Source organism: Dunckerocampus dactyliophorus, chromosome 4 (assembly GCF_027744805.1).
Source record: "Dunckerocampus dactyliophorus isolate RoL2022-P2 chromosome 4, RoL_Ddac_1.1, whole genome shotgun sequence".
Classification (NCBI taxonomy): Eukaryota; Metazoa; Chordata; class Actinopteri; order Syngnathiformes; family Syngnathidae; genus Dunckerocampus; species Dunckerocampus dactyliophorus.
Genome location: NC_072822.1, coordinates 27,692,487 through 27,720,000, shown reverse-complemented (window position 1 = coordinate 27,720,000; position 27,514 = coordinate 27,692,487). Strand labels below are relative to the sequence as shown.

At 39.4% G+C, this 27,514-nt stretch overlaps 1 protein-coding gene across 2 annotated transcripts in view; it reads right to left on the bottom strand.

Moving 5' to 3' along the window:
• The window catches only part of isl1a (ISL LIM homeobox 1a), a 95,835-nt gene that overhangs the window by 39,023 nt on the left and 29,298 nt on the right, over positions 1 to 27,514 (bottom strand). The window contains exons 7-8 of one of the 2 annotated variants that reach the window (XR_008569966.1): positions 12,291 to 13,881; positions 11,280 to 11,960 (exon numbers count right to left, since the gene is read on the bottom strand). The exons of the other annotated variant lie outside the window; for it this stretch is intronic. The gene's annotated coding sequence lies outside the window, so the exon portion shown is untranslated. Of the gene's footprint in view, positions 1 to 11,279; positions 11,961 to 12,290; positions 13,882 to 27,514 lie in introns of those variants that run through there. 2 annotated transcript variants of the gene reach the window in all.

Sequence of the window (27,514 nt, the reverse complement as noted above, 5' to 3'; positions counted from 1 at the left end):
TCTTTTGTTCTGCATTCGCACATATAAAATGCTACACCATGTTTCATCTATTTATTCCTCTACGTCTACTTCTACTGCTTATTCCGCTTAATTTTTTGTCCAATAACTATTCCCACCTTTCTCAACAGATTCAAACCAATCCAACGTCAATATTTTCAGCTCATTCAGGACATGATGGCCGTCTATCAGGATTTAAAAAAAAAAAAACAATCCCACATTTAATTTTATATTTTCTGTGACAATTTTCCCGTTGAGTGTGAATGAGCATTTTATTTGGTGGAAAATCATTTTCCATTTTTCATTACTGTAACATTTTGCTTATTTTACAGGGTGACATGGCCCTGGTGATAGATTGGTCGTCTCCCAACCCAGTGGTTGTTGGTTCGATCCTCAGTCCTCATATAATGGCTCAACATATTTCTACATTTCAACAATCATTCTCCATTTTTACATTCCAACATTTCAAATTCCGCTGTTTTTTTGTTTGCTAATTACTCCCACATTTTTCCACCACCTCAAACCATTTGAATGTTAATATGTTCAGCTCATTCAGGACATGTAGGCTATCTATCAGTACTTTTCTAAAAATTCCAACATTTTCCATAATTCTGTATTTTCTGTGCCATTTTTCCCATTGAAAATGAATGGATAATTTCAATGTCGCCCCCTATTGGGAGACGTTCATTTAATATTACATGTATGTAACATTCTGCTTATTCTGTGTACGGAAGAATGGTTCAGGTTGTAGAACCCGATTGTTGCCGGTCAGCACCTTAGTCGATGAATAAATTGCAACACATTTCAACATTCATTCTAGATTTCAATTCAGCTTGAGCATTCACACGCAATTTCTTCTGAAATTTCTTCATCTAGCTTTGTATTGGTTCCCCCACTTTGGTCCGTAAAATGAGAGTTGAGAACACTGGCCATCGAGCTAAAAGCCCGGACTGTCAACTCAATGACCAGCACAACTCTAAAGTGCCAGTGAGTGTGATCAACAAGTAAGACAGGTGAGACTTAATAAAGTCGCATGTAAAAGTCCAATTAAATAATATTGGTCACGATACCGGTTCAAAAGCTGCACATTTCTATCAGGCAAAAACATCCATATGAGTATGAAACTCTGGACTAACACAATCAGTGAAGTTATCAAGTGGGAGCATGTCATCACACCGGCGCCGAAATCAGTATTGGTTGAAAAAAACAATACTAATATGTTTTTATGCCAATATCAACATATTACAATATTACATGAGTCGACCGATACTATCAGATATCCCTACTAAGACAAACGAGATGGCCACAAATAGAAATAGGGACCTCAGTGTTTCAATGTGAAATGCATCCAGTAGAAGAAGCATAAAGTGTTCCTTAGTTTGAGGTATGTCAGTATCTGTATCAGTATCTGTTGATATTGGTATCGGTAATGAAGTGCTGGACAATATCGGTATCTCAGATATCAGGAAGAAAGCCAATATCGAGCATCTCTACATTGGAGTAATTGTAGATGTACTTTGTCTTTGCCCAAACTGCATTTTATGGATAATCTGGACATGATTGTACATGAATGTGCAAGTGACAAACATAGATTTGTCTGGCGGAAGGTGTCAGAGATGGTTCCATCCCTCTACCATTTTGTCATCTACCTTCAGCATTTGAGTGTCAAGATTCTGATTGGACCAGACGAATTGGAGGGGCATAGGAGATGCCCTGACTGAAGGGTCCCAGATTGCTTGCTGGTTACTGATACCTGATTGGTTCTGACCTTCTTCCCACAATGGCACTAATTTTTGGCAAAGTCCATGACAAAAATGGATTGACCATATTGTCCAGGGGAAAGGACTAAAAACTACGGATGAATGAGGAGCTTGTGATTTCTAGTTGCACAATCGCGGGAAGAATTGGCCATTGTATCTTAAAAATGGTGGCTGAATATCTCACAGTGAGAAAGGAACAATGATAAAAGGCAGAACCCACGAACGAGCATGACCAACCAATAGGAACACGGTGTAAAATGACGTGAATATCACCGCGTCTACACAGTCACAGCTACTGCAGTCAATGTCAAATACAAAGAAAATGCAGAAGAAATGGTCTTTTCAATACTAGACTCATACAGCGGCGCTCTGTTGTCATGTTAACTTGCTAAAAATAACAATCATAATCATGGATTACCCATAATTCATTCAGTCCACAGTCACACACTGGTGGTGGTAAACTGCATCTGTAGTGCACTGATGCAAACATGGCTGCCTCTACGATCACCAACATTGACATTTATACACCAGTCTGGGCAGCACTAGAGACAAGGCGGGTGAAGTGTTTTGCCGAAGGATACACCAGCAGTGACTGGGGTGGAGAATGGAGTCTGTTGTCCAAAATGATCCGTAGGAATGTAGTCTCTTTTAACAATTTCATAGCTTCGTCATTTAAACACATGAGCGAGGGAAAGTAAGAGAAAATTGTTTGTGCATACAGTTTTGCTTTAGGAGAACGAACAGCTTTTTGGAAATTTTGCTCAGTGATATTCATACAGTGGTTTTTGTCATTAATCCATTCCAAAAAGTGCCACAAAAACCGAAAGTTTCAAAAACGAAAGAAACATTTCCATATGAAAGTGCGCATGAACGCCTCATCAGTGCACGGTGCACACTGCTTATTGGGACGAAGAAAGGTGACAGAAATGGAGTTCAGCATTCTGTGTGTATGAAGAAATAAACTTCATACACACACACTCACTTAAGAAAGAAAAATGGATTCCCCTGGCTGGTAGTGTCCCACCTCTGAACAAACCACTATCTCTTCACAGAGACTGACGGCCTGTCCACACCGGAACATTTTTAGGTCAAAACGGTATTTTATCATTTCATGTCATCCACATGCAAAAGTGTTCTGGGTGTCCTGAAACAATAATTTTTGAAAACGGCTTCCAGATTGGGAAAATCAGATAACGCAGGCTTGTCTTTGCCGTGTAGACAAGCAAAATTGTACTTTCTAAAAACGATGATGTCATTGTCGTCATCACGTGACCAGAAGTGACCGTTGTATACTGCTAACATAATAACTGAATATTTTGACTGGCATGACTCCCAGTTGACAGTCTTCTGATATTTTTTTATACTCCAGAGTGTCTAGACCATCCGGACAAGCCAAACATGAGTGAATTCATGCGCATGCGTTCTTTCTTCTTCTATAGTTCTAGTGTGTCCCGTGCTTTTGTCTGTATGTCTGTTTACAGCGCCACCTGTAGGTGTGCCTTATGTGTACAATGATTTCACTCAGTGAACATTAACTGATTTGACACTGTGTGGACACCTTTTTTTTTTTTTCAACCAGAAAGGACCTGAGTCACCAACTGTTTGGCCGTATGAACACCGAGGCATTTTTAGCAATAATTTCCATCGAAAAACAAATTCTGTGAAAACCGGTATTGATAGTGCAGTTCATGTTCTATCCACCAATGTCGTATAGGTCTCTGGTAAGCAGTACTCATTTGCAATAATGTAACTATTGATGGCGAAAGTCACTAATGGGAATAACGCCCAATGATTCACTTTTCAGTAAGTGCTGCGCCTTAGTTTTCTTTAAGCATTCAAAAAGGATTCAATCAAATCTCAGCTTTTTAACATCTTAAACAGTGCCTGGTATTCCTTTCTGGACAGCAAAAAGAGAAAAGAATCTGAGGATTGAAATCATTTGAGAAGTATGTTACTGCCCTCAAGCGCCACAATCTCTTTGTCCAGCAACACGGCTTGCAACTCACGACAGACAAGGATTTCGATTCTATCCTGGGTCTCCACTGCAGTGCCTGATCATAAATTTATAGTTAGTTAAATACAGTATATAGTTTGAATGTAAAACTATTCAAACCTTGTCAGCCATGTTACCAATCACGGTGTTCTGTTTCTGTATTTGCTGTAACTTGTATGTCTGTAATGCACACCTGTGGTCCTGGTCCTGGTCCTGGCAAATGGTCCTGCATATCCACTTTCCCCTCAACCTTTACAGGAAAATGAAGCTGCTTCATTTGCATGGCAACCTTGCACAAAAGTCTGTGCTGCTGTATTCTCCTCATATGCATGTCAATCAAAGATCAGAATCTTACCCTGGAACTAAACAAATCATCACCCAATCAGCGCTGCCGTTGCGCTTCCTGCAGCCGATGGGACACTTTGGAATGAAATGGCGACGTAATTTGCATGTGACATTGAGTATTTTAGTGCTTGAAAGCGTACATGTGTGGAATTAGCATGCAGAGAAGCCATCTTTATGTATGTAAGAGGTTCAAACCGCTGCTTTGTGCGAGGGCAGGAGGTTATGTAGAGACTGGAGCAGCCCTCTTCTCATCTCCAACACTTACCAACCTCTTTTGTACACCACAATTGATGCACTTAATAATACAATATGTTTTCTTTTAATCTTACTGAATTGATGCCACTGCTTTTTGTCCATCTTTGCACCGGGTTCAGAATAGATGCTCTCAATGGTGGCCACTCTTGATATGATGAATGCATCTTAAAAGATGTGCAACACAACTCTTTTCATTGGCTTCTTTGTAGCAAGGAAGATTTGCTGAAGTGTTTCTTTCTTTACGTCACTATTTTGAACTGGTAAAATGTGCTTTTTGTCAAGCAATCAATTCTCAATGAAAAACATTCAAGCTGTTCTATTTTAACACAATAAGGTTCTCAAGCACACAAATCCATTTTTCTGCCTATGATCTTCACTTCACTTCTCCGAAAAGACAAACTTAGAAAGCCTTTTCTCCATAGGACTTAACGCCCTGGCAGTTCACTATCCCATTATCTATTAATAGCCTGTAACCCTATAAGCTAACCCTGGCAGTGTCACATGTATTTGATTTGATTACATTCATTTTTAAGTTACAATTTATCACAAATATTTCATTTTTTTTAATCCAATTGTGATTGATAAGTGAAGTAGGATTTCTAATTTACTTACAAATGTAATATTTTTGTAGTTAAAGCGAGTGTAGAGCGTAGTTAAAGGTTTACAACCTTAAATACACTTTTTGACATTGCTAGACATTACTTGACATTACTCCTCCCTGAGCTACCACCTTATCGTGGTGGAGGAGTTTGTGTGTCCCGATGATCCTAGAAGCTAAGTCTTCGGGGGCTTTCATGCCCCTGGTAGGATCCCCCATGACAAACAGGTCCTAGGGGAGGAACCAGACAAAGAGTGGCTCAACAGATTCCAATGAAGACTAAAACAATGGACCTAATTTTTCCGGACGCGGGTCACTGGGGTCCCCCTCGGGAGCCAGGCCTGGAGGAGGGGCACAATGGCGAGTGTCTGGTGGCCGGGCCTGCACCCATGGGGCCTGGCCGGGCATAGCCTGAAGAGATAACATGGGTCCCCCCTCCCATGAGCTCACCCCTTGTGCCCCTCCCATGAGCTCACCGCTCACAGAAGGTAGTTTCCTTCCGCCTTCGGGTGGGGGGGATGGGTCCTGACTGTTTTTTGCGCTTATGCGCCCAACGGCAGTTCAGAATAGCCACCCTTTTTGGAGTCCTTACAGGAAGTACTGGAGAGTGCTCCCTCGGGGGATTCCGTTTTTCTACTGGGAGACTTCAACACTCGTTGGCAGCGACCTGGAAATGCGTGATTGGGAGTCAACGCAGACCAACCCCCAATGTTCCTTGCCTCCATTCTTGAGTCGACTGATCGGAGCTGTGGCCGTAAGGCGGTCGGTGGCGGTAATCCCAGAACCCGTTGGTGGACACCAGTGGTGAGGGATGCTGTCAAGCTGAAGAAGTAGTCCTATTTGGCCTTTATGGCCCATTGGACTCCGGAGGTAGCTGACAGGTACTGGTGGGCAAAGTGGTCTGCAGCTCTTGCAGTCACCAGAGAAGCCATGGAGAACGACTTCCAGAGGGCTTTCAAGAGATTCTGGACCAACATCTGCCATCTCAGGAAGAGGAAGCAGTGCACAATCAACACCGTGTATGGTGGGGATGATTTCCTGTTGACTTCGACTTGAGATGTTGTGGACCGGTGGAAGGAATACTTCAAAGACCTCCTCAATCCCACTTACACATCTTCCAGTGAGGAAGCAGTGCTTTGGGAGCACGGTGAGCTCTCTCTGAGGCTGAGGTTGCAGAGATGGTGAAAAAACTCCTTGGTGGCAGGGCCTCGGGGGTGGATGAGATCCGCCTGGAGTTCCTTAAGGATGCTGTGGGGGTGTCTTGGTTGACACAACTCTGCAGAATCACATGGACATCGGGGGTGGTGCCTCTGGATTGGTAGACCAGGGTGGTGGTATTAAGAAGAGGGACCGGAGAGTGTGTTCCAACTATTGTGGGTTCACACTTCTCAGGCTTCCTGGTAAGGTCTATTCAGGGGTTCTGGAGAGAAGGCTCCGCCGGATAGTTGAATCTCAGATTCAGGAGGAGCAGTGTCCTGGTCGTGGAACCGTGGACCAACTCTACACTCTCGGTATGGTCTTTGAGGGTGCATGGGAGTTTGCCCAACCAGTCTACATGTGTTTTGTGGACTTGGAGAAGGCATTCGACAGTGTTTCTCAAGGAATTATGTAGGAAGTACTCCGGGAATATGGGGTACCGGACCACCTAATTCAGGCTGTTATCTGTATGACCGATGTCAGAGTTTGCTTCGCATTGCCGGCAATAAGTCGGACCCATTTCTAACTACAAATAAATAATTATAAAAAAGGAATCCTCCTTCACAGAAATTCTTTCATTGTTTTCCAAATGTAAGATTATAATAATTCTTTATAAAAATACATTTGTGTTCATATATGTGGATGTCTAGAACAGATTAATTGGATTTGATGATTTCCTATGGGAAAAATTGCTTAGGTTATGTATGTTTCAGTTTACGGACCTTGAATGACAAAAAAAACGGTTCCACTGTTGTAATATTTTATTAAAAAAAACATCACTATTGTTTTCTATGTGCTATATCCACCATCATGTATCTTTTAATTAATTTGGTTCTGGTGGTAAAGGTCTGAATCGGGTATCCATGCATGTGTGTGTGTGTTACAGTCAGTCAAATTTATTGGTGCAAATGTGCAAAGCATTTATCTATTCATATCAGAAATCAAGCACCGACAGAATCAATAAATGTGTTTAAAGCCCCACACCTTATCTTGTGACTTGAACGTTAACCTTCCATTAACCATTACACAAGTGCCTGATTGCACCTCAGTCAATAATGTTAATTCTAAAAAGGCCTTTTTAGAGGTGGTGTATTCATATTATGGTAACGCAAAAGCTATTAGAAATTGCAAAAAGCTTCCCCAGGATGAAATATGTCTTGCTGGGATGAATTACGATGCGCAGCGTGTTTCCTTGCACTAATCTGAGGTAGAGGTCATTCCCTTTCAGGGCGGTGATACCGAAGTGATGGCGTTAGCCTCTGTCTCGCCTTAACCTTCCGCTGCAATTTGGCCCAGTGCAGGATAACAAATAGTGCACATAATTGAACATTACTTTCCTGATGATTTCTGGCACCCCGGCAGGGATTCTCCCAGGTCAACATTGATGTCACTTAAAGGGGAAAAATGGTTCTAATGTTGCTCTCTGATCTCAGTTCAATGATAATAGAGGCCAAGAATGGTCGTTGAGGAAAGTAACTCACAGGGAGTAACTTAGACGGATCATTTCCAACATTAATTCACCTTCTGCAGCATTTAGCCGGCTGCAGACACTTTTATATCAATATTTCCGATTACAGAATACTTGCCAACATTACCATTTTTCCCAGGAGACTGCCGTATTTTACTGCCCTTTCCCGGAGTTACGTTTGTGTTTTACTTCTCATGATTTTTGGGATTTCCACTCGTTTGTTTTACTTTTAAACAATTTTTTAGACTTGCTAGGACACAAGTGCTATATCGGTTTATGTGGCCCGTGAAAGACTGGAAATAATGCACGCCAAAAAAACACTTTTAAAAAAAAATATTTTACTATTTTTTTTAAATTCTATATTTATGTTTTGTATTATTATTATTGATTTGAATTATTTTATTACTTTTGTAAAATATATTAAGTACAAAATAACTTTTTTGCTATCTGTATTTGTTCTGACAATCTTGACACAAAATTAGTTAATTTTGTTCTTGTCAAACCCCATTTAAAATTAATTATACAATAGTATAACATTTCTGCTTGACACTGTATTCTTATTTCAGTGTAAATGTGTTGGTAAAACAAGACAAAATGAAAATCGTAATCATCAAATGTGACATAATATCATGATGATGGTGATTGTGAATTTATGTGGTTTGACAGTTACAGGCAGCCCTCGTAGGGTGACAACTCCGATGTGGCCCACGGTGAGTTTTGATGCCCCTGTGCTAGCAAAATACATATCCAAAATAAGTTATATGGTAGTGTGCATGTACTGTACAAGGTGTACATGGATGATGTTGGTATGAAAGTAAAGACTTTTATGGTTATTATAGATGTGAAAATGTACACACACACAGTATAAACAGGCTTCCCTGTGTTACGTTTCGTGGTTACGTTTTCTTTGTTATGACGCTTTGTGGTTACAACGTTTCGTGGTTACAAAGTTTCTTAGTTAAGACATTTGGTGGTTGCGGTGTTTTGTGGCTATGACGTTTTGTGGTTGGGACGTTGGACGTCGTGGTTCTGATATTTCGTTGTTACATTTCATGCTACAACAGTTTGGTTATGACGTTTTGGAGTTACATCAGTTAGGTTATGATGTTTTGTGGTTATGACATTTCACATTTGCAACATTTTGTGGTTGGGATGTTTCATGGTTGCGATGATTTCGTCATGATATTTCAGGGTTTCATTGTTACAACATTTTGTGTTACAACGATTTGGTTACGATGTTTTGTCGTTACATCGTTTCGTGATTACGACATTTCGTGGTTACAAGAGTTTGGTCACGATGTTTCTTAGTTGTGACGTTTCATGGTCATGTGTTTTGAACGTCTGGACAGACCACCCACTAACATTTTCGACCAGTCTCATCTTATCAACAAAAACGTAATACGTATCAGCATGCTTTAGTCATCAAAGGCTACGTTCACACTGCAGCGTACGATGCTCAGTTCAGATTTTCTGTGAACATCCGATCTTTTGATGTAGTCGTTCACATTACCAAAAAAACATGACCTGTATTTGTTTGTGATGTAAATGCAACGCGTTCGTCAAAACACAACGTCACACACGGCAGTGTGTGTTTACGGAAGTAAACATTTTCCCCAATTTGTGGTCTCCCTGGCGCATTTGTGACGATTTCAAGGATTTTTTGTGCCACCAGAGTCAACATTTTCTTAACCAAATTATTTTGCCTAGGAGATTAAGAAGATAGAGGGCAAGATGTCTGTTTGGAGGAGCGTGTGGGTGGATGTCGGAGTTCGGGGTGGTGGGACATTGACATTAGCCACTTCACTGACTCAGAATTTTAAATTAATTTCTGGATGACAAAAACTTTTGCCTAAATCTGTGAGTTCTTTTCTACAACTCTCGCACAGCAAAACGTGCCTTTCCATGACATAGAGGTAGGATATATGCGACCTGACCATTCAGATTGCATCGGAGACTTATGGGATTTATATCTTCATACGAAATCGGTATTGACCAATGAATGCGTAGATAGAAGAATATGTAGTAGCGCATTGCTACACTGAGGAAAGACAATGTCACTTTTTTGAAGTGAAGAAGAAATCAACATTGGTTGCGTGCCGCAGTCCAAGCTGCTCAAACGCAGTGACCCATCACGAAGGATAAAGATGATGTCTTTGAACATGTGAAAGAACCTGCTCCTATAAAATGGACAGTGATAAGCAAGCAGGGTGCAAGACAAGGGCTAAAAATCATTTTTATTACCGTTTCAGTTGATTCTTGTATGTTATTTTTCATGACTGTATTTTATATGTCCTTCATGACTTCTGTGTACAGTGTGAGTGACTTAGGTGTTCATTCAGCTATCATTTTGGTGAAGGGTGTCGCAGCTGGCCTGCGGCACATTTAAAAAATATAATTTAACAACAAACAACAACAGCAAAAATAGAAAAATCTTACAAGTGATCTTACAAGAAAAAAAGTCAAACTATGAAGAGAAAAAAGTTGGAATCTAATGAGAAAAAATATCGTCCTAATTTGAACAAAGTTTAAATGTTAAAGAAAAACATGTTTTTGAAGCCGTAATATTATGAAAAACAACAAATAAAGTTGGAATTTTTGGAAAATTAGGTTGCGGAAAAAGTTATAATATGAGAGTAAAGTCAAAATCTTAAAAGTAAAATTAAAAGTAACATAAATAAAGTCCTAAATACGAGATGAACGTTTACAAGAAAAAGTTGAAATCATTCGAAATTTAAAGAAAAACAGCTGAAATGGAATAAATAGCTGTAATTTTATGAGCATAAACTCAAAATATGATGCCATTTCAGTAGCATAAAGTTGTAATATTAAAGAAAAAAATGTTGTTTGTTTTTTGAAGTCGGAATTTTATGAAAAAAATCCCCAAAACAAATAAAGTTGTCATTTTTTTCAAACACTAAGTTGGTGAGAAAGTTATTATATTATGGGAGTAATATGACGAGACCACCACGAGACCACCGATAATGCTTTACAAAATATCCTTTCACTTTTCAGTGTGTGGAACAGGTTTGGACACCCCCGGTTTAGGCAGAAGTTCCAACTTACACTAAAACTTCACTTCCATCTCCATGGTAAGACCAGAACTCGGACCTCCTGTAAATAAATAATGAATAACCAGAAGCTCAGTAGTGGATTCTGAGTGTGTTGTCATTGATTCATTGAGCCGGCGAAAGATTTATTTCAGTCCGTAATAAAACGTGGTGCATTATTTAAATGTGGATAAACCTTCAGCGACTTATTGTGAAAAAAACAAAAAGCCACATGATTTCATCACGATTTCCTGGCATCCATAAAAAATGTTAACATGCAATTATGGTGTCAGACGGCAGGAAGAGAAGGGTTTTTGCTCAGTGAGGGTTCTGTGACAGGTGCATTGTGGGAAAATGGATTCTCCCATGGAGGGTAAGTGAATTGTCATTACCCGTCTGTTTCTTGTGACACACGGCTGGCTGCCTTCTGATTTGTTACAACAGTTCGGAATTGGCCTGCCACCTTGGCCGCGTCCAACTCTGCCGACTGAAAGAGACGGAGCGAAAGCGTCTCTTCACAGGTCAAGAGCTCAGCCTCTCGGGGGTTACGCGTCACTTACGCCGGGTGTGAAGTTGAGCATGGAAACGCTAGCGTGAAGAATGTTTCCTCAACTTCCTTTTCATACCTCGCAACTCAGGCAGAGGAAAGCAAAAGGAAAAAAAAAGAAAAGCGCTGCTCACTTTTGCAACGCTTGTCGATTGACTGAAAACCATCACAAGGTGGAAATCAATATAATATCTGTGGCCTCCATTAGCTTGATTAAAAAGAGCAACGGAGGAAGGGGGCTGGGAGATTGTGCGAGCTAAACAACTTTATTAAATGAATTATAACACAGATAACGGTTTGGGCTGTTCAAGGGAGACAAAGAGGGACAGGACTGGAAGACTAATTTGCAGTGTCCAGATCCTGGGGGTCCCCTCAGTTCAATACTGCGTATAAGGCAGTGTGGGAGACATTTGGTACATTTCCATGCACTGTATTACGCAGACTATAGGAAATACAGTCGTCCCTCGCTACATCAAGATTTGAATATCGTTCCCTCACTGTATCGTAATTTAAAAAAAAAAATGAACAAAAAAAAGATCACTGTTTCGTGGTTGACTATGGCCTATTATTATTCAAAAATATTAAAAGACAAGTTATATGTAGTATTGTGTTCAATAGGCATCAGTAACGGTGTGAGACATGACGTTAGATTGCATTACCTTTCACACTGCATGGAGACTTGCTACTGAGCCAGCAGAGCCCAGCCGACATGCCATGGCTGAGATCGAATGGAGAAAAGGTTCTCCTCTCCTTCTGTGTGGAAGTGGAAATTTTTTGGCTTCTTTGTCCGTCTTCCCCACTCCATTTAAAACACTTTCTAAAGTTTAGAATAAGTACATTGGAGAGGCTGACTCGTCAGCTCGGTAGCTTGCTATGCTATTATGTCTGTAGCCTGTACCATGTGATGTAAAGAAAGAATAATAGGAGTGTAAAGGTGACTGTAGAGGTGTTATTTCATGTCTACAGGGCTCTAATAATGTTAAAAACCCATATTTAAAAAGTCATAAACAGGTTTTCTATGCAGTAACTACGAAAATATTGTGTTTATTAATAATGAATCCTACTTTGCGGAAATTCACTTACCGTGGTCAGATCTGGAACCAATTCACCGCATGTCACGGGGTACTCTCGCTAGACCCTCAGTACATGGAAGAAAACAATGGCAGGTTCACAAAGATAACGTTCAGGGTGTTTATGGTGCTCTCTAAGTAGTGCAGGCAGTGAAAAAAAGTGTACAAAAATGTGGACAAAATTGCTTTGAACGGCTAGCTAAAATTTGGGCTAGGAGCTACAAGTTGCAGGCAGCCATAGCCGAGGACAGCTACTCGGGGTTTTGTGTCAATGACAATGAATAGCATTAGCTATCGCTACAGTTAGCATTGCGCTAGCTGATCACCGGGAAAGATTTTCAACACTCACGTAACATACGTACATTATATCGATCTGATTTATCTTATTTATCATGTATTGTGAAAAACCATGACAGGAACAGCATCAAATCAAAAGCACTAAATGAATACAGGGCCACCATCCGCCAGTACGACCCTGGACTTGTTTTTTTCAGAGTGGTGCACCAACAACTGTTGACATTAGCACTCAGTAAGCTCATCAAATCTTACCGTAATGCATTCCCACACGGTATCAGCATTTGGGACCAAATATGTGATGAAAGGAAAAACCAGAAAACTACAGCAAAGACTATCTGTGCATCGTGGGAGAAGATGCACTGCAAAGTTAAATGGTGCGTTCAAGGACTGCGAAACAAGTTGCCGCTCACATTAAACATGCGAATATTTGGGGATTTCTAACTATATATTATCTTTTGAATAAAATAACGACCCATATTTCCAAAATTTGTATCCCTTTACAAGAAAATGATGTAGTTATTTTTCAAATTATTTCAAATTATAATGTCAGATCAACGTCTACATCGACATGTAATTGTTGAATCATATGGAATCGAATCATATTGTTTGTACACTCTATAGAATTGTTCTGTTTTTAAAATATATACATTTTTAATCTTCTTTCTATCTTGATTAATTTCCAAACATTATGAGTTAACTATGGTCAAAATGTCCCGATTAACTATTTTACAGCCCTGGTTTTTACGACGATAGTCCATCAAAAAGGGAAAAAAGTTCAAGAAACAACCAAAAAACGTATACAAGAGTAGCTGCTGTCTCTCGTCGAGTGGAGTATGAACACGGTCCAGTTTGCAGTGAGGAACAACAAGCAACATTTACACTAAAACCAAAGTTAAAATATTGTTGACACTCGAAAATGCTCATGAAAATGTGAAATGCAGAAGGAGTTACAGAAACCGACAACTAAAGCTTTGCCATTTTATACCGCTTTATCTAATTGTTCCAATTGTATGCTTTTCCAAATATTCAATAAACACCATATATGCAGTATACCACCAAGATTACAAAGCCTGCTCTGTTGCATGAAAATATGGGAAAATACATAATAGAACGTCTGACTCAATCACGTCACCCTCTGATGACATAAACCCCTCTCCACCCTGGTTCTCCTGACCTCCTTAGCAGCACCTCGGCTAAAACTGTGAAGTGTTCCACCTGGAAGAATGTCCAGCGATGCTCCACGGAGCGCTTGGAAGTGTGGCAGGGTCCGGGCTTCTAGCAGGCAGGAAATAGTGTGTGAAATCCCTCTGCAACAGAGAGTGGACACAGTCGACCTGGAAGCGCAGGAACTTGGCTATGGAGCTCAGACTTTGCCAGACAGGGCAGCTAAACGATGAAGGACACGTACAAGAATGTATTCACGCAGACTGATTCGGCGTAAGAATGCAAATACACATTGGAAGCATTATTTTCATTATGTCTGACGCTGATGATAAGCTTTCACTGCTTTTCCATCGTCTTGTTGTCAACTATTTTATGTCTTTGTGCATCACACTCTCACAATTGGAGCAAATCATTTCAACTACACGCACCGTTATCTCCAAAATATACCGAGTGAGATCCTAGCTGGCTCCCCGTCTGCCTGAAACCCAGCAAAATAAATGACAAATGAAAGTTATGAATGAACATTTAAGTTGACTTTTTCCTCCACCAAAGATGTGATTGTTGCCAAAGACATGATGCCGCAGTGAGATCAACACAGACACCACCTTGGTATTTTGAGTCATTTCGCTTGAATTAAATAGTGTTTCTCACCTTCTTTATCAAAATGCTGGCACTTGCAACTTTCTTTGGCTTAGTTTTGGTTTATTTTGCAGCCATGATTTAAAAAAAAAGCAGAGACTTGCGGTAAGAAACACTATTGAATTGAAGAAATACCTCAAGATGGTGGTCACGCTATCACCCAATGTCGTCAAGCATCTAACACTAACCTTAATGTTCATTTATTCCTTTCATTCATCATTTATATGTATTTACATGCATTTTGGATTGTTTTCTACACGTAAAACTAGAATAAAATATTTTTAAAAAGTGTTTTGTGTTCATATTTTTGGCTTTCTGGAACAGAACAAATGGATTCACATTATCGGACCTACTGGAAGAGATTAATGACGCTAACCAAGAACCTGAATGTTACGGTGTGGATGCAGACACCCTTAAGAAGACTTTTCTGAAGATTTCAAACGATCTTGTGGTCCACAGTCCTTCCTACCCTTGCAAGAAATTGAAGAATTACTTGTAGAAAAGTGTGGAGACGTCGTTTCTTTACATCCGTCATGAAAGGCAATATTGGCCTTTTTGGTGCATGGGGTAGCAGTGTCTTTGATGGATTGTTGATGCATGCATGAGATCTTTTTATCTGAGTGTTTTGTCAAGCAATTCGCTTATAAATGTTTCCATGTTCTTTTCAAATACTGTATGTGGCTGGCATCAATAATTGGATTGGATCTTTAAAACTGCAGTTGCTTTGATTCTGTGTTGTGCCTCAACATTGAGTTTCAGTTGTGTTCCGTCATCCAGGAATGTGTTGTGTTAGTTTAGAATTTGTAGATGGCAAGCAAATGTTTTGATTCCATTTCTTTTCTAAAATGAGCAAATTATAATCTTGCTTTGTTGCTGACAAGCACTTTTTGCCGTCATATAAACCGCGTTTATAGTTTCTTGAGGCAATTCTTTCTGTATTTCCCATGTTCATAAGCACTTTCCAGTTCCAACTATATTCTAACGTTCTTGTCGTTGCTCACTCCAAACTCAAGCGTGTTCATACTCTTTACGACTTTACGACTCCTTTATGATGGACTATTTTAGGAACTCTGCGGTAACTTTTTCCGAAATCCCTAGCTGAGTGAATGTGTGCGGCATTTTCGCTCCAATTTCACTTGACGTCTCACTAGGGCTGCGCTTGTTTACCTCTATCTGCTTGATGTCACGTGCAACCCATCCCGTGGATTACGTTAACGACGTTAGCAACTTTATGCCACTCCTAAATCTCATGAACGGTTGAGTACGAGACCTTCACAAGATTTCCACAAGATCTTTTGAATTTCTGTTCTGGAATTCAGTAACCTCTACACAACCTGACTGTGATAAGTGAATTTCTGCAAAGTAGGATTCTTTATTTATAAATTGAATATTTTTGTAGTTAGAACATCGAAAACCTGTTCACGACCTCCTAAATACGCTTTTTAACATTATTGGAGCCCTCCAGACATGAAATAACACCCGTATAGTCACCTTTACACTTCTATTACCCAATATAGTAGACATAATAAAAGAAAATAACACATTTAAGACATAAATAAGACTTGTGCTTGAGTGTGTTGTTGTAAATGTGTTCCGGTGCTATCGGACAGGAAGTGACATTGGGGGCTCAGAGTTGGGTTTTAGTTTGCCGTGGGATACGGACGAAACAGTAGCCCGTGTTAGGGATTATTGTGCCTGTTGTGAGATCAGTCTAACCTGCAATGAAAGCCTGTTGTTGTGGCAATCATATCTGGTGCTTGTGTGTCTCACCCAACATTACAGTAACATTGCTGATACCCAGTAACCAGTGTAGAATACTAGATATCATCACAACATCTTTGAATGTGTCTTCTGAATGCCTTATATTTCTATTTTACTTCATTTATCTATTTTTATGCTTGAAAATGCTTCATTATATCCAATTCCTCTTTACTGTTTGCTGATAACGTAAGTAACCCCTTGAGGGGTGTCTCTATGAACCTCTGAGCCGTGCAGGCTAGAGCTGATCCTCGACACCTGATGGACCGCAACAGAGTAGGCGTGGCCAGGGGAGGAGGCTGCCAAATCTGAGAATTTCAGCCATGAGGAAAAGAATGTAGATTTACCCTGTACACAAGTTGAGACTTAAAGCGTATTTTATTAAAAGAAACCTACTATAGTGCCCCACTGGGATCCATTATCATTTTAAAAGCCCCTAAAAGTTGGATGAAACATTTAGCTGTTCTTCCGGTTACGCTGCCATCATCCATCTCTGTCCAAGTTAGGACAGCAGTGAAGCAGCGAAACCCAGACATCCTTGTCTCCCAACCTGAAGGTGGTGTAAGAAACAAAACCCCCGATTGCTCCTGATGCTGTCATCAGGCGGTGAGAGTGTTAAAAGCAGCAAAAGAGTACTTTTAAGGTAGAAAACTGCAAAAATAGTACAGTGGAGCCTTGGTTAATGTCAATCTGTTCCAGAAGGTCCAACTCAATCCAAAACGGACTCTAACCAAAGCAAATTTTCTAATAAAAAATAATGTAAATCCAATTAATGCATTTCAGACACTCAAAAATGTTAACACAGAGCTCATTTTATAGACAATAGCGATAGTTTTACATGCAGAAAATAATGCAAAAATAATTACAAATGAATGGACAACTGAACATTTAACATCACTTTTACCTAGTTTTTTTTTAACAAAATCCACAAAACCGTCAATTAACAAAATGTATATAAAAAAACCACATTGTTCTGTTGCAACTGCAATTTGCAAAAACATAAAAAATATATCAAACTAAATAGCAACGTTCTAGAAACAATAAACATGTACCTTGACGTTTAATATAGAAAGTGGAAAAAAAACACTTTGTGACTTTGTGTATCTCTGTCTAGCACAGCAAATGTGATATAAAAAAAATGCCGTCGCTCTAAAATGGTGGCCGCGGCCCACAATGCATTGCCCGATCATGTGCGGGTATCACAAGATTTTGTCTTCGGCGCGTGATCCAAGATGGCGCCATAAACAAACTGGACAGTATTTTGGATGCTGAACAAGCGGGCGAATGCAAGCCAAGGAAAAATTTTTGCAAAAATTTTGTATGTTAACTGAAAAAAAATGCTAACTGGAGCAGATGTTAACTGAGGTACCACTGCAATGCCCTGGTACGATCCGCAGTCCTTTCACCCGGGGAGCGTCAAAGTATTCCCACACCTGCTGTCCCTCCAGAGCAACCTACATCAGCCGAGATGTCTCATGCTGGTTGAACATGCCTGGAACTTCCCCATGATCGTCATGTTTTTATTGATGTGTTTCTTGTTTCCGAGCTGCTTTTCCTGTTTATGCTTTGTTTTGCAGACTGCTTTGTCTAGTGGTCAACGAGGCAGGTCTGTAATTAACATAATTGATAAGCCCTGTGTCCACTTCAGGAAGACACCAGAAGCCTGGACTATGAATCATGCTTAAACTTATCCAAGATCTCTTCTTTGACTTCTGGCTTAACCGAGCCGAACATTGAAGGTGTGCCAGTAATTAATTTTTTTGTCGGCTAACTCCCCCCAATTCAAACCAATCCAATCTCAAAATGTTCAGCCCATTCAGGACATGTTGGCCATCTATCAGAACTTTTCAAAAAATTTCCGCATTTACTGTAATATTTTTTGTGACAATCATTCCCGCTGAAAATGAACTTATTTGACGCCCCCTACTGGTGGAAAATCATTTTACATTTTTTCATTTCTGTAACATTCTACTTATGCGACAGAATGACTTGACTTAAAAGGTAGAACGTTTTTTTTTCCCAATCCTATGGTTGCTGGTTCTATCTGTGATCTTACGATAATCATTCAGTCCGCATTTTTACTTTCCAACATATCAAATTCCGCCGTTTTTAGTCTGCTAAAAGCAAACAGACCAATTAAATGGTGCCCCCTACCAGTGAACAATAATTTTATATTTTCCAATACTGTAACATTCTGCTTATTCTACAGGGCGACATGGCCCAGGTGGTACTTTAGTTGTCTCAAAATCCAATGGTTGCTGGTTTCTATCTTCAATTTTCGTGTAATCGTTCAACATATTTATACATCATTCTCCATTTTTACATTTTTTGTCCTCTAACTATTCCCACACATTTCTTAACCACTTCAAATCATTCCAACACCAAAATGTTCAGCTCATTCAGGACATGTAGGCTATCTATCAGGACTTTTATAGAAATTCCCACATTTTCTATAATTTAATATTTTTGTGACATTTTTCAATTGAAAATGTTGGTGAAAATTCATTTTACATTTAACAATACATGCAACATTGTGCTTCTTCTTTACATGGTGGCATGGCTCAGGTTGTAGAGTGGTCGTCTCCAACCTCGTGGTTGCTGGTTCAGACCTCGTTCTCAGAGTTTCTAGTATATTTCAACATTCATTCTACATTTTAGTTCAGCTTCAGCATTCACTCTTTTCATCATGTTTTATGTTGCCATAAATGTACACAGTCGTGTATATCTTTCAAAGAAATTGTGTTGCACGGCATTTGCGGCTCTCAAGCTCCAATCAGCTTCAGTTCAATGTTCCGCAATTACCTGTATATGTTTATGTTGAAAATCATTTTCAAAAAAAGAATTTGCTCAGCTCATTTTATCACTGACGTTTATGTGAATAATGATAAAAGAGAGCTAATTCAAGGTGAACTCAGTAAACGCTCGGCATGAACAACTCTTTAGAAGGAGTACAGTAGCAGAGAAACGCTAATTTGCAACAAGCTTTATGAGCTGAGCTCTTTGGAAGTTGTACTCTGTCTCTTCGTCTATAGTCGCTATTTGCAAGGTTGCGCATTCTCTGTGTCCTTTGATTGGCCTATCAATAGCAGTAATTATACTCCACTTTGAACCAATAAGAAGACTCATGGTACAATGTGCATCAAAAGTTATGGAGTTACTATGTGCTATAGTTTACCATATCAGTTTAACATATTAGTTTCATCCGTTTATTACTATTATTATTCAAGTTTATGACTTTTTTCTCTCATTTATATGCTACTGTATGTTGTGTGTGTGTGTGTGTGTGTATATATACATGTACGTATATATCTATATATATATATAGACTGTACATATATGCCTTATTAATTGGGTTGGGACCATCAGTTGTGTCGTGTGTGTGTCCAAACCTTTTGCCCGTACTGTATATACAGTATTTATACATATAGAGGCGGCATGGCTCAGGTGGTAGAGTGGTTGTCTCCCAACCTGAAGGTTGCAGGTTCGAGCCGCCATCCTCCCGTGATCATGTCGAAGTATCCTTGGGCAAGACATTGAACCTCCAGTTGCTGATGCTGCGTCATCAGTAGGTAAATGTGCTAACAGTGTCAAAGCGCTTTTGAGTGCCTTGGAGGTGGAAAAGTGCTATACAAGTGAAAGAGCATTGACCATATACAGTATATATACATATACAGCCCTATACTGGCATAAAAAGTGTGATTTCGGCATTGTGTTTTTTTGCAATAATGAAAACCGATATTAAAAAAACGCCTCTTTGGACATTTTAATGTTCACATGGCCAGGATGACACCGCAGTTTCATCACATACACTGCAAGCCCACCTCCTTTGCGCTTTCCACAGGCTCTTGTGTTCCTGGCCGCTCTGACTGTACTGAAGTCGGCTAGCTCCTCTCATTAGCATCCGGGACGCTAGCTGTTAGCCATTCAGTGAAGCCAATAAGCTGCACTCCATGAAGGTCTTGACGTTCTTGCCAGCTCGTCGATTCTTGCTCGGTAGTGAATTCATGATAACAGAAGGTACCGAAGGCTTGGACAATATCGGCATATCGGTTGTGGAACCTCGGTTTTAGTCATGAATTTGCAGCATATATATATATATATATATATATATGTATACAGTCAAACCTGTCTTAGCGGCCACCTTTATAGAACGGCCACCTGCCTATAGCGGCCACTGAAAAAAAAATCCCCCGCAGCAAATTTGCATGTTATAGACCCTGTATATAGCAGTCACCTGTCCAACGCGGCCAGCGGCCACCCATTTTGTATATGCATATATGCTGTGCTGTATACTGTACTACAATGGATTTTTCCCACAAATAAATTCTATTTTTGACCAAAAAAACAAAAAAATGCATGGAAGTGATGATATTTTGTTGACTTTTCAGCTGTCTTAAGTGTTTCAGACAGAAGGGTGCCTTAACGTGTGTAACAGGGGTGTCCAAAAATGCGGCCCGGGGAACATTTGTGGCCCACGGCTGTTTTTTTTTTTTTTTTTTATTGGCCCGCACCACATTCTAAAAAAAACTATTTAATACAAAAACTAAAAAAAAAAAAAAACAGCAAAAAATTAAGTCAGCAGTAATTTTACAAGAATAAATTTTACAAGAATAAAGCATAAATTTAAGGTTTAAAAAAAATTAAGTTGCAATATAAAAAAAACAACGAATAAAGCTGTAATTTTGGGAAAATTAGGTTGCAGAAAATGTGATGAGAATAAAGTCAAAAAATTATGGGAATGAAGTCAGAATTCCGAGAAGAAAATTTACAAGAAGTTTAAAGCCCGAATATTATGAGAAACAAACAAAACAAAATAAAGTTTGAATTTTTGCTAAATTACGTTTGGGAAAAAGTTACAATATTATGGGAATAAAGTCATAAAAAGAAGAACATTTACAAAGATTATTGGGGAGAAAGTGTAAAATAAAAAAAAATAACAGCAAAAATGGGAGGAAAAAGCTAAGAGCGAAGTTCATACTCATAACACGCTTCGTCACCTACATCACAAAGCTGAGATGCAGTTTCTTTGTGAAATATCCAGTATATAACTTCTCAGCATGTCTACATGTGTTGTTTTACAAAATATCAAAGTGGCCCTCGCATCCTGTCATTGTTCAGTATGTGGCCCTCAATGGAAAAAAATTGGACACCCCTGGTGAATGAGAGTATTACCAACAAAAACTTTTTACAGTGAAAATGCAAATACTTGCATCCCATATTGTCCTGAACTGCACTGCGAGGTGCAAAAAGGGCGTAAACAAGCTCTCTTGCCATGGCAGTCCCAGACTTCTGCCAACTCCGTTTGCAGACGGTATAAAAGCAATCGCTCAATCCACCACACTTTCATCAGGCCATCTTTTTACTGTGTGGCTGACAGCTGGTTGTCAGAGAACAACGGGATGAACAACGACGAAGGTGATGAACTGTGCGCCTCTTTGGTGCTGTCAGGAAATAAATCCATTCTATTGTTGTTTCTGGGAGGGGGGTCATGATTGTGAGTCAAAGGAGTGAGAGTGGAGGATGCAAAGGCAGAGATAAGGAGGGCTTGTAGGTCTTGTCTGCTTGTGATGAGTGACAGACTTCACAAGACACACCTGCACTTGCATGGAGGAGTAGTGAGTACACAAACTCTATTAAGTGGAGCAACTCACTGGGCAGAGACTAAGGCCTCCACAGAACAATGAACAACTCAATAAAGCAGTGCATTGAGAAGTATGCCATCAATCATCTTGCTGACTGTGCTCCCAACTCCCTTGACATCATCAACCAGCTTCCTCGCCTTTCTCACAATCATCCGTACCGCACCAGGTGAACTCTTGCATGGAGCTCCATTGATCCATTATCTTGGACTTCTTCCAGTTATCAAGGTGTGTGACAGGTGTCTTTTAGCCACATAATGCGGTGAGATCCCTCGTTTATCGCCGTTAATTGGCTCCAGACCCTACCGTCATAGGTGAATTTTCTCAAAGTAGGATTCTGACAAGGCATATCTGTGCAGTGAAAACCATTTCAACTGACTACCTCATGAAGCTCATTGACAGAACAACAAGGGTTTGCAGCGTTATAAATAAAAAAAAAAATTATAAGACATAAAATATATGTCTAAAATGTACGACATATTCAGAGTTATTCCACACATTTCTGTTAAGTACATAATTCCATGTGTTCATTCATAGTTTTGAGAGTCTATAAATTGTCATGAAAATAAAGAAAACGCATTGAATGAGAAGGTGTGTCCATGGAATATTTTCATAGTTAGAGCAAAGAAAAGCTGTTTCAGACCTTCTTAATATGTTTTTTAACATTATTAGAGCACTCTGGACGTGAAATAACACACCTACAGTCTTGATTGCGTAAAGCAATCACATAAAGCGGTGTACTTTCCTAAAGGGCCCGGACTAAACTAAAAACCTTAATGTGTGTGACAGGGGTGTCCAAAAACGAGACCCAGGGGATCATTTCATTTGTGGCTCATAGAGACAAGGTTTTGGAGGCTGTCAGGTTCATCTCTGGCTGCTAATTCATCCTTAATGGGCCTCGGTTAGCCCATTGATGAATGCCTGTCGGAGGGCTTCTTCATTCCATCCCGACTCTGCTGCTCATGTCCAGAAGTCTAAGGAATAGTCTGGAATCCTTTGGGATCCTTGGCGAAGGGCTAGGAGTCGGCCTGCCGCCATACCCAAAGAGTCAGGATGGTGGAACACAGCTTCCATCTGTTGGGATAACTCCTCAAACGAGAGTGGTATACCTTGGGATGAGAACGAGGCCTCCGCCCACGGCAACGCTCAGTCCTGTAGCAAGCCCCTGACATAACCGACTTTGCTTTGCTCATCACAAACGGTATCGGGTCTCTGTTGAAACACAAGTTGACATTGCAGCAAAAATCCTCTGCACTTATTGAACTCACCCGCAAATGGTTCCGGTTGGGTGGCACAAGATTCCTCGATACCGACGGCTCGGCTACGAATCCGGAGGGCCTGTCGAGCTTGCCCGGCACTGAGCTGGCAGTGGTGTAGGAGAACTTGCGAGTTAATTCCGTGATTTGAGCGAGCATGGCTTTTGTTGGACTGGGTTAGACTTTGAAGGATTTCTGAATGATGTCCCAGGAGTTGTTCGTGAGAGCCCAACACTTCCCGGGCATCTGCACAGTCCATGTTGTTTGACCAGATTGTTCTCCACCTCCAAGCCTCAATAATCTCTCTTCTTAACTCACACTAAGGTGTCTGCAATTTGGCGTTCAACCCACAACCAGGACAGAAAGATCTGACAGAACAATCTGTTGAAGTCTCCTCTTCTAGGTGAGCTACCAAGGGACGCCATCAAGGATGATGCATACAACCAGGTGCTGCTATAAAGGAATTAGAGGTAGGGAAGAGAAGGAGAGAAAGGAGGGACCTGGGGTGGATCCTGACACCACGGCTGTTTTTTTTATTGGCCCTCGCCACATTCTAAAAACACAATTTTACTACAAAAACTACTAAAAAAAAACAAAAAAATCAACAGCAAAAAATGAAGTCAGCAGTAATTTCACAAGAATAATGTCAAAACATTAGGAGAAAAAACAACATAATTTTAGTAGCATACATTTGAATTTTAAAGATTTTTTTTTAAATTGCAATATTCTAAAAAAAAAAAAAACAACGAATAAAGTTGTAATTTTTTGAAAATTAGGTTGCAAAAAAAGTTATCATGTTACAAGAATAAAGTCAAAATATTATGGGAATTAATTCATAATTACAAGAAGAAAATTTACAAGAAGAAAGTTCAAATAGTCTGAAAATATGAAAAAAACAGCAGAAATGAAAAAAAAAACTTTTACAAGAATAAAGTCCAAATCCATCCATCCATCCTTTTTCTATACCGCTTCTCCTCTTTAGGGTTGCGGGGGAATACTGGAGCCTATCCCAGCTGACTTCGGGCGATGGTGGTGTACACCCTGGACTGGTCGCCAGCCAATCGCAGGGCACATATAGACAAACAACCATTCGCACTCACATTCATACCTATGGACAATTTAGAGTCGTCAATTAACCTAACATGCATGTTTTTGGAATGTGGGAGGAAACCCCTAAAGTCAAAATATTAAGCTAAAAAAAGTCATATTCTAAGGAGAAAAAAATGCATATATTTTTGAATAAATATGCTGCGATAACGTGAAGCCGCAAAATTTGAAGCGCAAAGTAACGGGATTATTGTGCTTTCCTAAAGGGCTGGGACTAAAATGGGGGAAATGATGATTCAGCTGTCTTAAGTGTTTTAGACCAGAAGGGTGCCTTAACGTGTGTGACGGAGGTCAGAATGATGCTTTTTGGTTTATTGGGGATCAGATGCTTATTTCCCTCAACCTCATACAAATGATTTGCAATTTTATGAGTTTTTTTTTTTTTTTTACATTCTGTTAAATATAGCGTAAAAATGATGGCCTCTTCATATCTTTGTAAGGGGGTAAAGTTACAAAATCAGCCAGGGCTCAAATACCTATTTTCCACACTGTATATGGTATGATTACACTACGATAGCAATACATACAACAATGTTTGTTATCAAAGTCCCATATGTGAGCACGCCACACAAACAGCAAACTAAGCAAACTTTGCTGTGATTAATATTGTGTTTTGATGTATTTCCTTTAGGCTTTTAGACTGCTGAATTTTTTGGCAGCAGTTATTACGTTAATAGCTGTTTATTGCCAAGACTCGTATTAAAGAAAAAGGCAAAGCATGACAGAAAGAACGAGGCCTGACAATTAAGGAAGAGATTGGGAACAAACATATTCTCGGGCGAGGTATTGTTACCAAAGTGCTTCTTGCGACACTTGAAATTTCAAATCGTGTGTGACTCTGTGGCATCGCAATTAGTGGTGGTCTTTGTTCACATGATGCTTTTATATTTTGGGAGTTTTTGGCCTTACAGCTTGCCAAGTGCAGCTTTAACTAGGCCCAGACAAACGGCTCTCTTAGTTTAGCAGTCAACACTGCTATGACGAGGGCAGGAGAGAACGTGAACATACCAGGTGGCACTGCACTTGAACATCTCATTATGCTTTCAGGGACACAAAGCAGGACAATGTGGTGAACACAGGTTGGCAAAGAAAAGCTTTTGCACTTGTCTTCATTTGGAGAGGACCTTCTTTTCAAGCATTGCCAAGAGGACCACGAAACACATTTGGTAAAGCAGAAAAAAATTGCATTTCCAGACATGTTAATGTTGTAATAAAAACAAAGATGCGCTACAAGTGTGTCAAGACCTGCATTTTGTCCTGGTTCCTCTATATTTTCATCTTATTGCGCTCAGGAAGTTATTGCTTAGTCTGTATCCTGCATTATTTATACGTTATGCATGTTTTTACACCTGCATTATTATTATTATTTCTCTACGCACTTTATTTTTACGGAATTTATCATTTATTTATGTCATTACTATTACATTTAATTAATTGTATTAATTATCATGTTTGTATTTACTTATTTTTTAACACTTTTATCCCCTTCATCGCCACAATTTATCTATTGTTACACGTTCTCTATTCTTTTCTCTCTCTGTTTTATTTTATTCTTTAGTTCTGTATTTATTATTCATTTATCTCTATATAATGTAATTTATTTTATATTTATTCCTGTAATAATATTTATTTTTTTTATTATTTTATTTTATTAATTGTTACTTTTCTTGTTCATTTATTTATTTATTTTAACACTTGTTTTTTCCCTTCATAAGCCATCTATCTATTAGTACGCATTCTCTATTTTATTGTCTCCCTATTTTAAAATGGTCATAGTTAAACACAGGAAGTGAACACATTTTTAAGAATTGCTGTAAAATGGAGAAGGGGTAGGGTTAAATAAGCTCCACTTCTTCCTACTCCTTTTCAGGCATTCGGAATTGTGCAAATATAATTGTGAGGCTTCTTAATACAACTTGTTGAAAAGAACATTGTGGCTTTGTCACAATACAGCCTCACAAGAAATACTTCTTCTTATTTATTTTACTTGAATTCATTGCGTCTGTACTTTTGCAAACAATATCATACAAGAAATGATACATTTGACGATGAGACACACCCCCAGCAGAACATTCCCAATGCAGTGTGACAGACAATGCTCATTTAAAACACAAAAGCATGTCGACTCGTATTCAGACTACAGCTGCCCTCTTTCAGACCGCTATTCAAAAGCCACTCTCTGCTGTCCCTGCTCAGGTTTTTCCCCTACGGAGGTAAAAGGAAGCTGGGCCCCACTGTGTTTTATTTGGTGTGAAGGGAAAGAATGGCTTTCCTTTTCGACCAGAGGACAACTTTGGCTGTTTGCTTTGTCCTGATCAGTTGGTTGTAAAAGTGGAAGGTGAATTGGCCGGGGGAAAGTATGTCAATAAGTAAAGTACTCGAGCAATAATCTAGGTAAACCCAGGTAAAATGTGTATACTATGTATACTCAATCAGACTTCTATTCATATTCTGTATTCATTAGGGCTGTCAAGTGATTGCATTTTAAATCAGATTAATCGCAGTTTCTAGATTAATTAACACGATTAAGCACTAGGGGTGTCACGAGACACCTAACTCAGAACGAGACAAGACGAGATTTTAACATGAAAAAGAAAAGTACAAACACAAACACATTTTTTTATTTAACCGAGTCAAAAAACAATGCAGGTGTGTTTTGAAATGTTTATTGTGCCACAGATTGACGCTCAAAGACATTATTGTCAACATTTTTTGAGAACAAATAAACCACTATTATAATAATATATAATAATAATAACAAATAATAATAATAATAATAATAATACAGCTCTCTGTTTGTCTCTTGTCTACGTGTCTTTGTCTATTTACGTAAGGGCTGTCCTTTGATAGTTATAATTTAAAAAAAAAGTAATTTATAATAAAGAAACACGTTATACATACAGTATATTTAAAAACAAATCTTTAGCTTTTTATTAGTTATTACCATTAACATTTTAGCCTTTTCTAGTTACATTATGCCTTTTTACCCTATTGTTCCACTTTTGCGGGGGTTGTTGATTTTATTTCTGCCACGTTTCACAGATGCCCCCTCCACCACACTTCCAACACCCATGCATGTTTTGCCAGGAAGGCGAGTGTGTCCAAGCTCTGCCTTCTTGGGTATTGGTCGTGGATTGGGTTGCATTATTGAGGGGTTTTGCAAGGTTTTGTTGATCGCTTGTATTTAATTACCAAATAAATGCATGATGCAAAAAAACACTTAAATGCACACCCTTACTTGTTAAATATATCGACCATTCCGCTAAATTGTCAACACAGATCACGAGGTGAGGTGTGTTATGAAACGGAACCGGTGCTTGAAAGCCAAATGCAATAAATGTCAATAGAACCACTCAGTGATTAAGGGTGTGGAGAAG